Genomic DNA, 13,349 nt, shown 5'->3' with positions numbered 1-13,349 from the left:
ACAGGTCCCGTACCTGGACCCGGACCCGGACCGGGCCGACTCCCTGCCGAACTTCGCGGTCCTCCTACGCTAACCCTAGCCCGCGACCGCGAAGCTTAGCACCGCGGCATCCGATTTACTCTGCAAAGAAAGGTGACTCCACCCAAGCTTGAGGAGTCACTTTTAGGGTTCAGCTCTTCAAAAAATAAGACTGGAGTACTTGACTTCTGCAGCCTTCCTCCACCCCTCATACTCCGTACTTGGGAAGTTAAAAACAGACGGGGAAAGGAGAACGGTAGTGATTTCTTGTATGTTACTCCATTTCAAAGGACGTGCTTAGTACAATCTTCACTATCTTGAATATTTTAACAGTAGATATTGCTGGGAAGGTTTCGGGGGAACACTTGGAAACTATCGAGCGTACTTTCAGTGGTGTGCGCAGTATCTTTGCAAAATGCCTTGGGCAATTATATTGTGCTTCGTTATATTTTAAGTACAGTGATTACAGGTAAAAGTTCAAATTCATTAGTTTTGCCTTTGTTTTAGGAATTGTTACCTAGCAAAACCTTTGATTTTGCTTTATATGGCTTTGGGCTCTGAACTATGTCAGGAGAAAACAAGTCACCAGTGAGACAGATGCCTCATCTGCCTTACTTTGTGACTTATTTCCTAAGTGACCTTGAATAGGTCACGTCCAGCCTAAAAGATTCTGGAGTTTGCTTTTGTCTCCCAGAATTGGGCAGGTAGAAATCACCTACTCAGCTTTGAAGATTACGTGGAACAATTCTCACTGTGAAGATCTTGCTGCCATCCATCCCCTCCCTCCTCTCAGGTAGAATCGACTTCTCTCCATTGGGGCCTTCAGAGGTCCAATGGGCTTTCTACCACTGCACTTGATACATTTTTGTTTCTAGGTGGAATTCCTAAATCAGGTATTGTGAAAGCCACCCCACTTCTGCTAAAAATTACTCCTCAAAAAGGGTGTTGGGAACATGGACATTACAACTTCCCTGAAAATTATCCATCTCTGTGGACTCATGAGTCAACCTGGTCAATTTGCTTATTTGGTCATTCCTTCTTCTAGTGTTACAGGAGCTTGGAGAGATACTGTAGTTTGAGAGCTGTGAGGATTCAGAGTCTTAAGACTTTCTCTGTCTTCCAAGAGCTCAAAGTCTAGAGGGCGAGGTAGACCTGTAAACAATGAAGGCCCTCTGGGGGACTGCAGTTGTACAGAGAGCAAGGTGTGATAATTGAGGTTGCTGGACCTGTTTTACAGGTCTTGTCCTGGCCAAAGTGAACCTTGCAGGGAAGGTAACTGGTCCCTCATCTGTAAACTGGCACTTGATAAAAAGCTCATTCAGTTCATTTCAGTGTGTCTTTACTGAACATGTGTTTTGAGACCCTGTGCTGGCTAGGAAGGAGGAAGCAGTGTCTAAAAGGAAGGCATTTGTACATCCAGAATGATCTTTGTAAAACAAAACCTCATCACATCAGTGCCTTGTACCCCTAACTGTTCATTGTTAAAAGATTAATTGCAGATTCCACGTGAAATAAATTCTTGGAGATCAGACCATTGCCTGTCTTTGTAGCCTCACTTTCTATATTCCCTTTTTACACACTTTCTCATCTCTGCTTTGCATTTGCTGTTTTGTTTACTTGGAATGCCTGCTTTATACCCCTTACTTTCCTGTGGAGAAGTCTTTGTTGGATGCAGCCCCTTAGCCTCTCCGTTTCTTCCCATGAAATGATGTGCTCTTCCATCCTCTGGCTCATGTTATAGAACTCTTAACCCTGCTCTCTAGAAGTCTCTAAATTGCGTTTGGTTTTGTGCCTTTATCCATTATCATGTGAATTTCTTGACAGGATCATGATGTTGGGTTTTAGCAAAGTTCCAGGAACTTTGAGTAAATATTTGAATGAATGCATGAATGAGGAATCAGTCAAAGCCCATGAGATAGGTTATTTTTGGGTTGGAACAATTAGTTCTCAGAATTGTGCTCACTGGACCAGCAGAGTCAGCATAATCTGGGAATTTCTGAGCAGATTAATGGGTCTCATCCCAGATCTACAAGTGGAAAACTGAGGTTGGGGCTCTGCAACTTCTGCTTTACTGAACCCTTCAAGACATTCTGATGCTTGTAAAAGTTTAAGAACCATTAGGTTAAATGATTTGATCTTGATAAAACTGGCATCTTGTCAGTTTGCTCCTTTCTTTTTCTTACCTACCATTTACTGCCAGAAAGTCCATTCCATTATCCTCATCTATCCACCCATTATCCATTCATCTTTCCATCCTTCTGATGTCTGTCTCTTAGCACTAGAACGAAAGCTCCTTGAGAGCAGGAAGTTTTGTTTGTTCAAGTTTATTGCTTTAAGTCCATTGCCTCATATAGTGACTGCAAATAGCAGGCCTTCAAATATTTGTTGAATGAATAATATGGTTTAGTCTTATTTACCACCAGCTTTACTTGGGGTTTTATTCAAGAATAGTAAAGAGGAACCACATTCTGGTATGTAAATCCAGGAGGATCCCAGCATTTTGGGGGGATTTAGTTTTAGTTTGATCTTTTCCCTTTTATTGCTAGTCTTCAGCCAAAGCCTGCAGGGGTTTTCAGGTTATGTGTGTATATTATTTTTCCTTTAGCCATACCCTAAAAACTGTTAAAATATTCTAAGCCAAGAAATGTTTCTTGTGAATTTGCAACTTGATTTTGCAAGTATAAATATGCATTCTAACTCTTGAATTTTCTAACTTGAAACTGTCTCTTTTAGGTCTCCAGTGGTTTTCCTTTTCTCTAGTGATACTTAAAACCATACAAGGGCCTGTTTGACTCCACAAAAGATTTCTCTTCCTTATGGAGCCCTTAAAATGCTTTGTTTCTTTCACTTTCTTAGTAGCCCTAACATATGCCCATTTTCTCTTTTCCTAACTCCCCCCTGGGAGAATGATTTCATTTGTTAATAGTTATAAACAGTTACTGAGCCATTCACCACGTGCCAGGTCCTAGATAGGGGCAGGATGTTCAATTGTGCATAACCAAGCAACATCTCCTTAAGGGGCTAGGATACTACACCGTAATATGATAAATGCTGAAATGAAGGGATACAATAGAGGAATAGGATCATAAAGGTGGAAAGCTGCATTTGATTTCTTTTTCAATTCAGGGATACAAGTATTGTTTTAATAAGCAGACAAAAATAATTTGAAGTCACCGTTTTTGTTTTCTATCTAGCTTTCTCAGAGAAAACTAAAAAATGAAAATGGAATTAGCATTTGCCAATTTGGAACAGTTCTTAATTTTTTTTCCTCTTGTAATACCAGGGATTAAATCCAGGGCATTTGCAGTGAGCTACATCCCCAGCCTTTTTTATATTATATTTTTAAATTAATTAATTAATTAATTTTTTGGTACTGGGGATCGAACTTGGGCCCTTGCGCTTGCAAGGCAGGCACTGGAACCACTGAGCTAAGTCCCCTATGTAGTTCAGGCTGGTCTCAAACCTCTCAAGTGCTGAAATTTCATGTGTCTGTCACCATGCCTGGTTTTTATTTTGGGGAACAAGGTCTTGCTAAGGCTGGGCTTGATTGAGCTTGGGATCCTGCTATGTCAGCCTCCCAGAGTGCAGGAATTCCAGGTATATGCTACCATATGCTACCATATGCCCAGCTTTCTCCTCTTTTTTTGGTGTGTTTCTAAAAGAGAAAGTGGGTGGAAAACTTGTTTTATATAATAAAGAGATGTTTAAGAGTACCCAAAGATATTTTAATTCTTATGAGGTAATGTTATAATTTTGGGTGGAACAATAATGAAATGCTGGGAAGTTATGAGACCTTAATTTAGTCTCTGTCACTGCATGACCTTGGGGAAGTAATTTTATCGTTGGACTTTTGTGCTAACTGTGCAGTGGGGATAGTAACAGTTGCTGTGACTTGTTACAGGGTTGTGAAGCAGCTGAGTACAACATTCAGTAAAAAAGCCCTTTAAATCAAAAGCAAAACAAAACAAAAAAATCCTTTCAAAACCATAATTTGTTAGTTAAGTGGTAATAAACTTATTTACAATTGCTTACATTATTGAAAACCTGTTCTGTACCAGACACCAGGTGAGATGTTTAACATGTTTTTTCCAGCCGTCAGAATAACAGTGTAAGATGTTTGCCAGTATCTCTTTCATAGATAAAAAAGCTGAGGTTCATAGTGGTAAAGGAGACTTGTTCAAAGCTTTGCCATAATTGGCAAGCCTCAGTGAAGTCAGTGTCCACTTGACTTCAGCAGCTAATGCTATTTTCAGGTTCTTTTAATATTTCTGCATGGAGTGTATAAGAATGTTTTGCCAAGAATGCTATATTGCTGTGAGAGTTAAATAAGGCCATGCACGGTGTTTTGTACTTGTAATCCCATCACTTGGGAGGCTGAGGTAGGACTGCAAGGTCCAGACCAGCCTGGACAGTTCAGTCAGACCGTGTCTCAAAACGTTTTGGGCATGTACCTCAGTAGTAGAGTGCTCACTTAGCATGCATGAGGCCATGGGTACAACACCCAATACTGAGAAAAGGGGGAAAAAGTTAAATATCTGTTTATCCTGCTCTTTCTAAAAAATATTGGTGAAGGGGCAAGGATGTGGCTCAGTTTTGCCACACCTGCCTGGCAAGCACAAGGTCCTGAGTTCAAACTCTGGTACCAAAAAAAAAAAAAAAAAAAAGGTGACAACAGATTGACATCATTTATGTTTGTTATTCATATAGGAAAGAGTCTTTCCTGAGAATTATCTTCATGGCAGCCCTGTGAGATAGGTATTCAAATTTAATTAGATAAGATCTCAGTATTGGCCTATTTAATGGTAATCATTAGCAAATGTCTGAATATTGAGTTAAAATTTAAAATTTAAAATGTAATACTTTTTTTTTTTTTTTTTAATACTGGGGATCAAACTCGGGTCCTTGCCCTTGTGAAGCAGGTGGCTGGAGCACTGAGCTAAATCCCTGGCCTCATACTGATTTTTGAACTCTATCAAACTTAAACTTTGGGGTGCTAGAAACATCCTTTTGGATTGCTTTCTAATCTCTTTAGCTTCTTACCTCTTAGAAAACTCTGACCAAAGTCTATGGTTTGAAATAGAAAAAAAGTAACTGCTGATAAAACTCTTTGTCAGTCACGAGTGCAGACTTTGAAGACAACATTTCTTTATGGAAGCTGCAAAATCAGGCTCTTACCCAGTATTCTGAGTCACCTGTGCCTGAATATTCATTTCCCTTTTTCATCATAAATTTATTAAGGTTATGTACTATGTTTTTCTGCTCTTATTTTAAGCTTTTTCTCATGTGACCAATTCTGTCTTATTCTGTTTTTGAGGTGAGAGATATCATTTATGTTTTAGGATGTTCCAGGTTATCTTCTCCCAAGGAATAGTGTAGTAATAAGTTAAAAAAAAGAAACAAGGTTCTTCAATCCTTCATTAATATGATTTTGTGTCATATGGATGAGTTCTGTAGAACTGATCTAAGTTTTAGATAATGAAAGTCCATTATGTCTTGGCTCTTATTCATGGATCAGGGTTGAGTAATTTGCATGTAACATTGGGAAATCCATTCTTATTTATGGGGCTTTCTTTACCTACTTCCAGCCCTCTTCAATGGCTCTTTCCTTCTCTGATTAGGTAAGTGCCAGCTGATGTTGGCAAGAACATTTTTCTCCTTGTAAGAATCTGCCTTTTTAATCTTCTGGGATTTACCCTCATCTGTCTGCCTATACTGGGTCTTTAGGCCCAGCCTTTCTCATTCGTGCCTTTGTTCCTACAAGGCTGAGAGAGATGTCTTCCTCATTTGAACCTTTGTTTTCATAGCATTTATTGTATTATTACAATATTACCTGCATTTTCTAGGGAAGGAAATAGATGTAAGAATAAGAACACTTAGTTTGAAGTTAAAAAAAGACAAATTGTATGATTATTTAAACCTTTTTTCATTTGGAAAAGAAATACTTAAATCATAGAATTGTGAAAATTAATAATATGTGTGAAAAAGAATCAAAAGATGTTTAGATAGATGTTAGGTGGAACAGTTATAAATTTATGACGGAAGCTTACTTAAATCACTTGATATCTCTAATTTTTGTTTTTTTTGAGCCAGGGATTGAACTCAGGACCTTGTGCTTGCGAGGCAGGTATGGTGCCACTGAGCTAAATCACCAGCCCTGGCATCTCTATTTTAAAAGTTTTATAAGTTTATAATATGCAATCAGTGTTTGAGCACAATATTATATTTTGTATGAATGTCATATATATTGTACAAAAATGATTTTATTGCCATTTAAAGTTCATTCATTTGCTAAAGGAAAATTAAGTTTCAAATATTGGCTTGTGCTTTGAAGAAATAAATGCACCATACCTAGTCTGTACTTGAGGCTGCAGTTTCCTAGAGAACAGTGTACAGACAGTTACACTAACTTGAGACAAAAATGGCACATGGAGATGTGTGCAGGTGCTTTGTGAACCCAGAGAAAGAGCAACTACTGTACTCCAAGTGGGGTGGCCTACTAAGCCTTCTTATTTTCATTTTCTTTTTCTTTTGGTACTGGGGAATGAATTTAGGACCTTGCTATTGTGAGGCAGGCGGCAGAACCACTGAGCTAAATCCCCAGCCTATACTAAAGCTTCTTAAAGGAAGTGACACCTTAGAAGGGTTCTGGAGTAAGAGTAAGGGTTAACTAAGCACAGTGGATGGTGAGGATGGTTAGAAAAGGGACAGGGAAGACTTTTCTGAAAGCAGCTAGGAGTTAAGAGGGCAGGAAGATTTGAGATCCTGCATAGGGAACATTCTGTTATTTTGGATACTTAAAGGATAGGGCTCTAAGTAGAGAGTGGAGAGTTCAGGGAGGAAGGAAGACGAGGCCCAGATGATGAAGGCCATTAGTGTAGTGCACAATGTACTTTGATGAATATGATCTCTCTATTCTTTGAGCAGTGGTCTAGGTTGGTTAGGACAGGTGTTTTTTATCTTCATTTTATAGAAGAGAAAACAGGTTAATTGAAATGCTTGAGGCTGCACAGCACACCTATGATTTGAGAGGCAGATCCTTCTGACTTGAGCTTGTGCTTTTTTCATTATGACATGGTTGTCTTGTACCTTTATAGGTTTGTAACGACCAGGCAGGACCCATGGATATACACACAGAAGCATAAAACTGGAAAGTGCTTGATGTTGATTATGAAAGTTTGGAATAGGTAACTTCTAGAGGTACCTTAACTCTAAAATTTAGAATTCTCCTTACCTGCTGAGATCTTTTTTTTTTTCCTTCATTTTTTTTTTTAGGAGTCAGTAACCAAGATTCAACAATCTAAAATATTGTCAGTCACACTTCCAATTTAAATTCCTTATTTAAAAAAATGCTATATTTATGAGAGTAATACTTTTTTTTCATAGAAATTTGGAGAGAAAAGCTTTAAAAACCCAACAAATTTAGCAGTATTTTATTATAGAAAGAAAACCACTATTAGCATTTTATCAATGTCATATCTTTTTTTTTCTTTCATATCATTTAAAAAATGAGTTTGGGGTATTGATCTTGTTTTCCCAAGTCAATCATGGTTCCCCATCCTCATTGTATTTTGAAGATAAAACAGATTAGGAACAAATTAACATCAATCATTAACTTCATTACTATCAAATCCATGGCCCTTGTACATGCTAGACAGGTTCTGTACTACTGAGCTATGCCCCCAACCCTTCCAAAAGTCTTCACTGTGGGTTTTCTGTGCCAATCACTTTACCTTTGATTTTTCATTTATTCCCAAAATAATCCTATAAGAGCTACCATTTTATATTTATTTTACAATTGAGGAAATTTAGGAGCAGAGAGATCAAGCTAGAATTTGAAGACATTTTAATGATTATTACAGTGTGATTATAGCAAGTTGCTTAACCAACCCTGAACCTGTTTCCATTAACTATCATACAGTGAATTGCATTAGATGCCAACTTCCCAGCTCAAATATCCTATGACAGTGTTTTTTAACCTTCTCTTTTGTCTACCCTCACCCTTTCTCTGTAATACATAGTCTATCAGTAACAGCATTTCACTATGAAAATAATTCCCAATAAGTTTTAAGAACATAATTTTAATTTAAATTTCCAGATTGGGGGATAGGTGGAGAGACCTGATTCCCTTATCACCTGCTGGACATACAATCTTTTTCATTTAAGATTATTTCTTATCTGGGCCAGTCTGGAGTCTGAGGTTTTTATTTGATATCAATATAGATAGTTTCTTAGTAAGTAAATATACATTATATGTAATATACATATTTCATTTTTTGTTGCTTCTTTTTTTAGACAAGGTCTTGCTGTTTAGTTTAAGCTTGAATTATGTAGCCCAGGCTGGTCTGAAAGTCACAGCAGTCCTGCCTCAGCCTCCTGAGGGCTGGGATTACAGGCATGAGCCACCAACGCCTGCCATATATTTCCTTATTTTCAAAGCATTGTCATATACACTCATATAACTAAATATAACTATTCTTAAACTATCCTAGTTTTATAGATGAGAGGTTAGATGGTTTGTCTATGAAGTAGCTGAGGTTGCAAACTATAATATTTATTTATTTACTAAGTTATTTAAAATTGTAATCTTTAATCCATGTCTTCTATCTCCAAATCTGGTGTTTGTTCCTGGTCATTTGGGTGTGGTATTGACCTGTGGTACTTCATTTTCTCTTGACTTTTAACAAAACTCCAGGTTAAGAAAGAAAATTCCAGGTTCCAGAGACGTTTAGTTGCCAAAGCTTTCCCCCAAACTCCCATTCCCACCCTAAAATACCAGAATGAAGAGATGACCAGAACTTTTTCTTTTCTGATTCTGGGAATTGAACCCAGCACCTTTGCACTGGTCTACATTCAAATTTAAAAAATTTGAGATGGAGTTTGAGTCAGTAAGTTGCCCAGGCTGGACTTGAACTTGTAATCCTCCTGCCTCAGCCTCTCAGAGTGCTGGGACTACCTGTATAAGCATGCATCCCACCACTTTAGGCTTGAACCAATACCTTAAACTGTGTCTTCAGAGCAGAATACTCTATTTAATTGTCAGCTAAAACAGACTAATCAGTACCAATGAATATAGTGATTACTCAAGTTTCTAAGTGGTTTTGAGCCTACTTCTGGGTATTTATAATAGATCTAAGATTGAATTTCTTATTAAATTATTTTTCTTCAGTAAGCTCATCTTGAAATATTTCTTTTGCATACTTCAAAATTTTTTGTAAGAATTTTTTCTAATAAGATAATTGGGAGGAATATATACATTAGCACCCATAGACTCAGCACATTCTATGATATGGTGCTGTATCTGCTTTATTGAGTGTCTGTTCATTCCTCAGTGTTTGTCAATGCATATTATTTTGAAGCATTTCAAAATAAGTTGCAGACATCAGTATGCTTTGCCATTAAATATTTCAGCATTCTTATCATGATTTGTTTATGAAAAACTATACTCTTTTTGATTAATGTCTATCTGCCATCTTGAACCCTATCCTTTTAAAGGTATGGCCATTTAAAGAGAATGACTTTTAACATAGAACCCTTTTCTTTAAAATAAAAAGTTCCTTTTTTGGTTCACTGCTGTATTCCCAGTGCCTAGCAATGCTTTTTTTTTTTTTTTTTTTTTTTTTTTTTTTTTGAGACAGGGTCTTGCTAAGTTGCCCAGGCTTGACTCAAACTTCTGATGCTCCTGTATCAACAAATACTTTTTTTTCCAAATGAGTGAAAGTACAGCCAGCATTCAAACTGTGGCGCCTGTAGAACTTTTTTTGTAAGAATATTAGTTTGATTTTTCTGAAGTTCAACAAACATTAAAAGATTCTTTCAATGTCCATTTGAGAGGGTAGTAAAGAAGAAACCTCATTGTGTGCACTAAATTTCTTTTTGCTTAGTGCAAATACCTCTGTCCTGAGTAAAAGTTGAATGTATGTTCTGATGCTTTTGAAGGGTGTGAAAAATTCCTAAGCTGATCACTAGCTATTTTGCTATTCTGGGTAGTTCTTCATTTCATTTGAGTTGGGGAATTATATATTATTACTAAAAAATGGCATTGGGGGCTGGGGATTTATCTTAGTTTGATACCCCATACTGTTAAAAAAAAAAAAAAGCATTGAATTAAGGACCTTAAAAGGATATTTGCCTTCTAGATGGTCTGTTCTTTTTAGTATTATCCAAGGCAGTGTTTCAAAATTGGTAGTAATTTTTTTCTTTAGGTTGGAATAAATTTCTTTAAAGTACCTCACAATCCTAATAGGGCTTAACATAATGTTACTTTCTTCTATTAAAATCAATAGAGCCCTATTTCACAAACTTGTAGCACTATTAATAAAATAAAAATTTAGCCACAATACTGTCATTCTAACAAACATTTTTTCTTTCCTTTTATGGTATATGTTAAGTATACTGAATAGTTGTAATCGTAATATAGACTAGAGTTTGTTTGCCCTTTTTCTTGACCTATACTTGTTTTACCATGTTATTCTTTAGTCTTCACTATAAAATTATCCATGATAGTCTATAACTAACCTAAAACCACTGTATCAGTCAGGGTTCTACCATGGAAACAGAACCATTTGAGGAATTATTTCTCAGGGAATCCCTAGTTTTGTTTTAAGGCCTTGAGATTAGTTGATTGAAATTTACCTAGATTATGGAGGATAAACTCATTATTTGAAGTCAGCTGATTAGAGATGTCAACCACATGTACAAAATTCCTTCACAGCAACATCTGGATTAGTGTTAATTGAATAACTGAATATGATATCCTAGCCAAGGTGACACATAAGACTAATTATTATCAAAATCATTTAGGTTTTTTTTTTTTCTGGTTTTTTTGATACAGGGTCTTACTATGAAGTTGAGACTGACCTGGAACTCATAGGTTTTTCTTTTTTTCTATTACAAATTACACTGCTATAGAATTAGTGTTTTACATATAGTACTGCATATACCTTTCTCCTTTCAAAGATTTCTTTAGACTAAATTATAATTGATAGGATTGTGGGATCAAGAAGTACATGATCTAATGGGCTTTTGACAGGATTTAATAACTGAAAATACCTCCACAGCCTTTCTTTTAATTATTTATTTGGGATCTTTCTATTATTGACTTGCTTTTCCCTCCCTCTCATCCTCCCTCCCCTTCCTTCTCAGGACCTTGCACTTGTAAGGAATGTGCAGAGCCACTGAGCTAAATCCCCACCCTTTGCTTTCCTTTTTTAAAAACAATTTTTCTCCTTGTTTTCTAATCCTGGAACTCGTGACCTTGTGCTTGCAAGGCAGGCGGTGGAACCACTGAGCTAAATCCCCGGCCCAGCGTACTTTTCTTTAGTGGTGTCTTCAGTTCTCCATAATTTCCTTACCTTCCCCCTAGACTTCATCTCATATATGATAGATAAAATAGCTGTTTCGTATTCCACTACCACTTTGCCCCTTTAATATCTTTTGAATATGGTTTGTCCCTGCAAAATTCATGTTGAAATTTGATAGCTATTGTGGTGGTGGTAGGAGTTGGAACTTTTAAAGGTTGATTAGATCCTTGGGAGTGAATAATGTCTTTCTAATGGAACTGTTTTAGCTATGACGAGAACCAGTTGTTACAAAGTGAGAGTGCCCCTTGTGTTTTGCCTCTGCTACGTGTGTCTGCTTGTCCTACTTTCTGCCAAAAGTTAAAGTAATATGAGGACCTCCTGGATTTCCTGGCCTCAAAAATCATGAGTCAGTTAATCTCCTTAAAAATTACCTGATCTCACCAGGTGTGGTGGTGCACACCTGTAATCTCAGCATTCTGGAGGTTGAGAAAGGATTCCTGTGAGTTCAAGGCCAGCCTGGGCTATATAACATAGTGAGACTGTGTCTCAGAAAGCAAACAAAAAAAACAAATAAAAATTATCTACTCTCAGCTGTTTTCTTACTAGCAGCAGAATAAAGACTAAGCCGCTTTTCTTTTTTATTTATTTTAATACAGAGTCTTCCTGTGTAGCCCAGGTTAGCCTCGAATTTGCTGTGTAGCCTAGGTTGGCCTCAAACTCTCAATCCTCCAACCTCAGCCTCATGAGAACTGGGATTACAAGTGTGTGCCACCATGCCTTTCTTTCTTTTTTTTTAATGCCTTTCTTTCACAATGAAAGAAGTGATTCTCTTTCTAAGAAAGACTGTTCTGGCCAATATGCTTTTGGGATCCATCCCACAGTCCCTCTTAGAGACATCACTTCATGCTTTAAATTTTGTTTTCTCTTGAGTTATAGCAGCATTAAGACATTCCATTTAAGGAAAACAATTTCCTCTTTCCCACCAAATCAAAGTATTCAATTGTGGTTGAGATGTCACACACACACACACACACTTTAAAATGTAATACTACTTATATGTATATATATACATATATATGTGTATATATATATATACATACATATATATATATATATATATGTGTGTGTATTGAAACAAAATTCAGATGAGCTTTGCATTGATTGGTTGACCTCTTTGATGTTTCCATTTTCTTTTGTAATACCATTCTCCTTGTTTGCCTCTTACATCTGCCATTCCTCTGTTTACTTTGCTGCCTTTCTACCTTGATTTTAAATGTTATAGAATGTCCCAAGGAAGAGATCCTCTTCTTGTCTTATACTGTGCTCTTCCTATTTGATCTTATTTGTTCTACTATTGAACACCATATATATGGTGACTCCCTGTACCTTTCAGATAGCATTAGCCTAAATAACTTTAACTGCAGACCCTAAATATCCTTAACTGTAGATTCTAAGTGTAGATCTACTAATTAATTGCTCTAAAACTACATTCTTGATCTTTTCCTACAAACCTGGTCTGGTCCCAGTTATCCTGTGATATCTTTTTCCATTTATGGTTTGCTCAAACCATAAATGTAAGAGTCTTCCCTACCACTTCTCTGTTACTGTCCATGTGTACATATATGCTCCATTCTGTCTTGTCAACTGTACTGTGTATTTCTTGATACCATCTACCTTTTTTTCTGTATTGTCATCCCTCTAATCTAAGCTCATATTCTCTCACCTGGACTACCTTTTCTTTTCCATCCTGAGAATTAAACCCAGAAGCACTTCAGCCATTTTTTTTTGGGATGCTTTGGTTCTGGGGGTCGAACTCGAGACCTTCTGTTTGTAAGGCAGGCACTGTGCTACTGAACTAAATCCCCAGCCCCTAGCCATTTTTAATTTGAGACAGTCTCACCCGACTAGCCTTGAACTTGAAATCCTGCCTCAGCCTCCCAAGTACCTGGGATTACAAATGCGTGCTGGTCCACCCAGCTACACTAATCTTTTAAGTGAAGTCTTTGCTTAAAATCTTTTTTTTTTTTTTTT

This window comes from Fukomys damarensis, unplaced genomic scaffold (genome assembly GCF_012274545.1).
Source record: "Fukomys damarensis isolate Sample0158 unplaced genomic scaffold, DMR_v1.0_HiC HiC_scaffold_16, whole genome shotgun sequence".
Taxonomy (NCBI): Eukaryota; Metazoa; Chordata; class Mammalia; order Rodentia; family Bathyergidae; genus Fukomys; species Fukomys damarensis.
Note: the sequence above shows the minus strand (reverse complement) of the source record.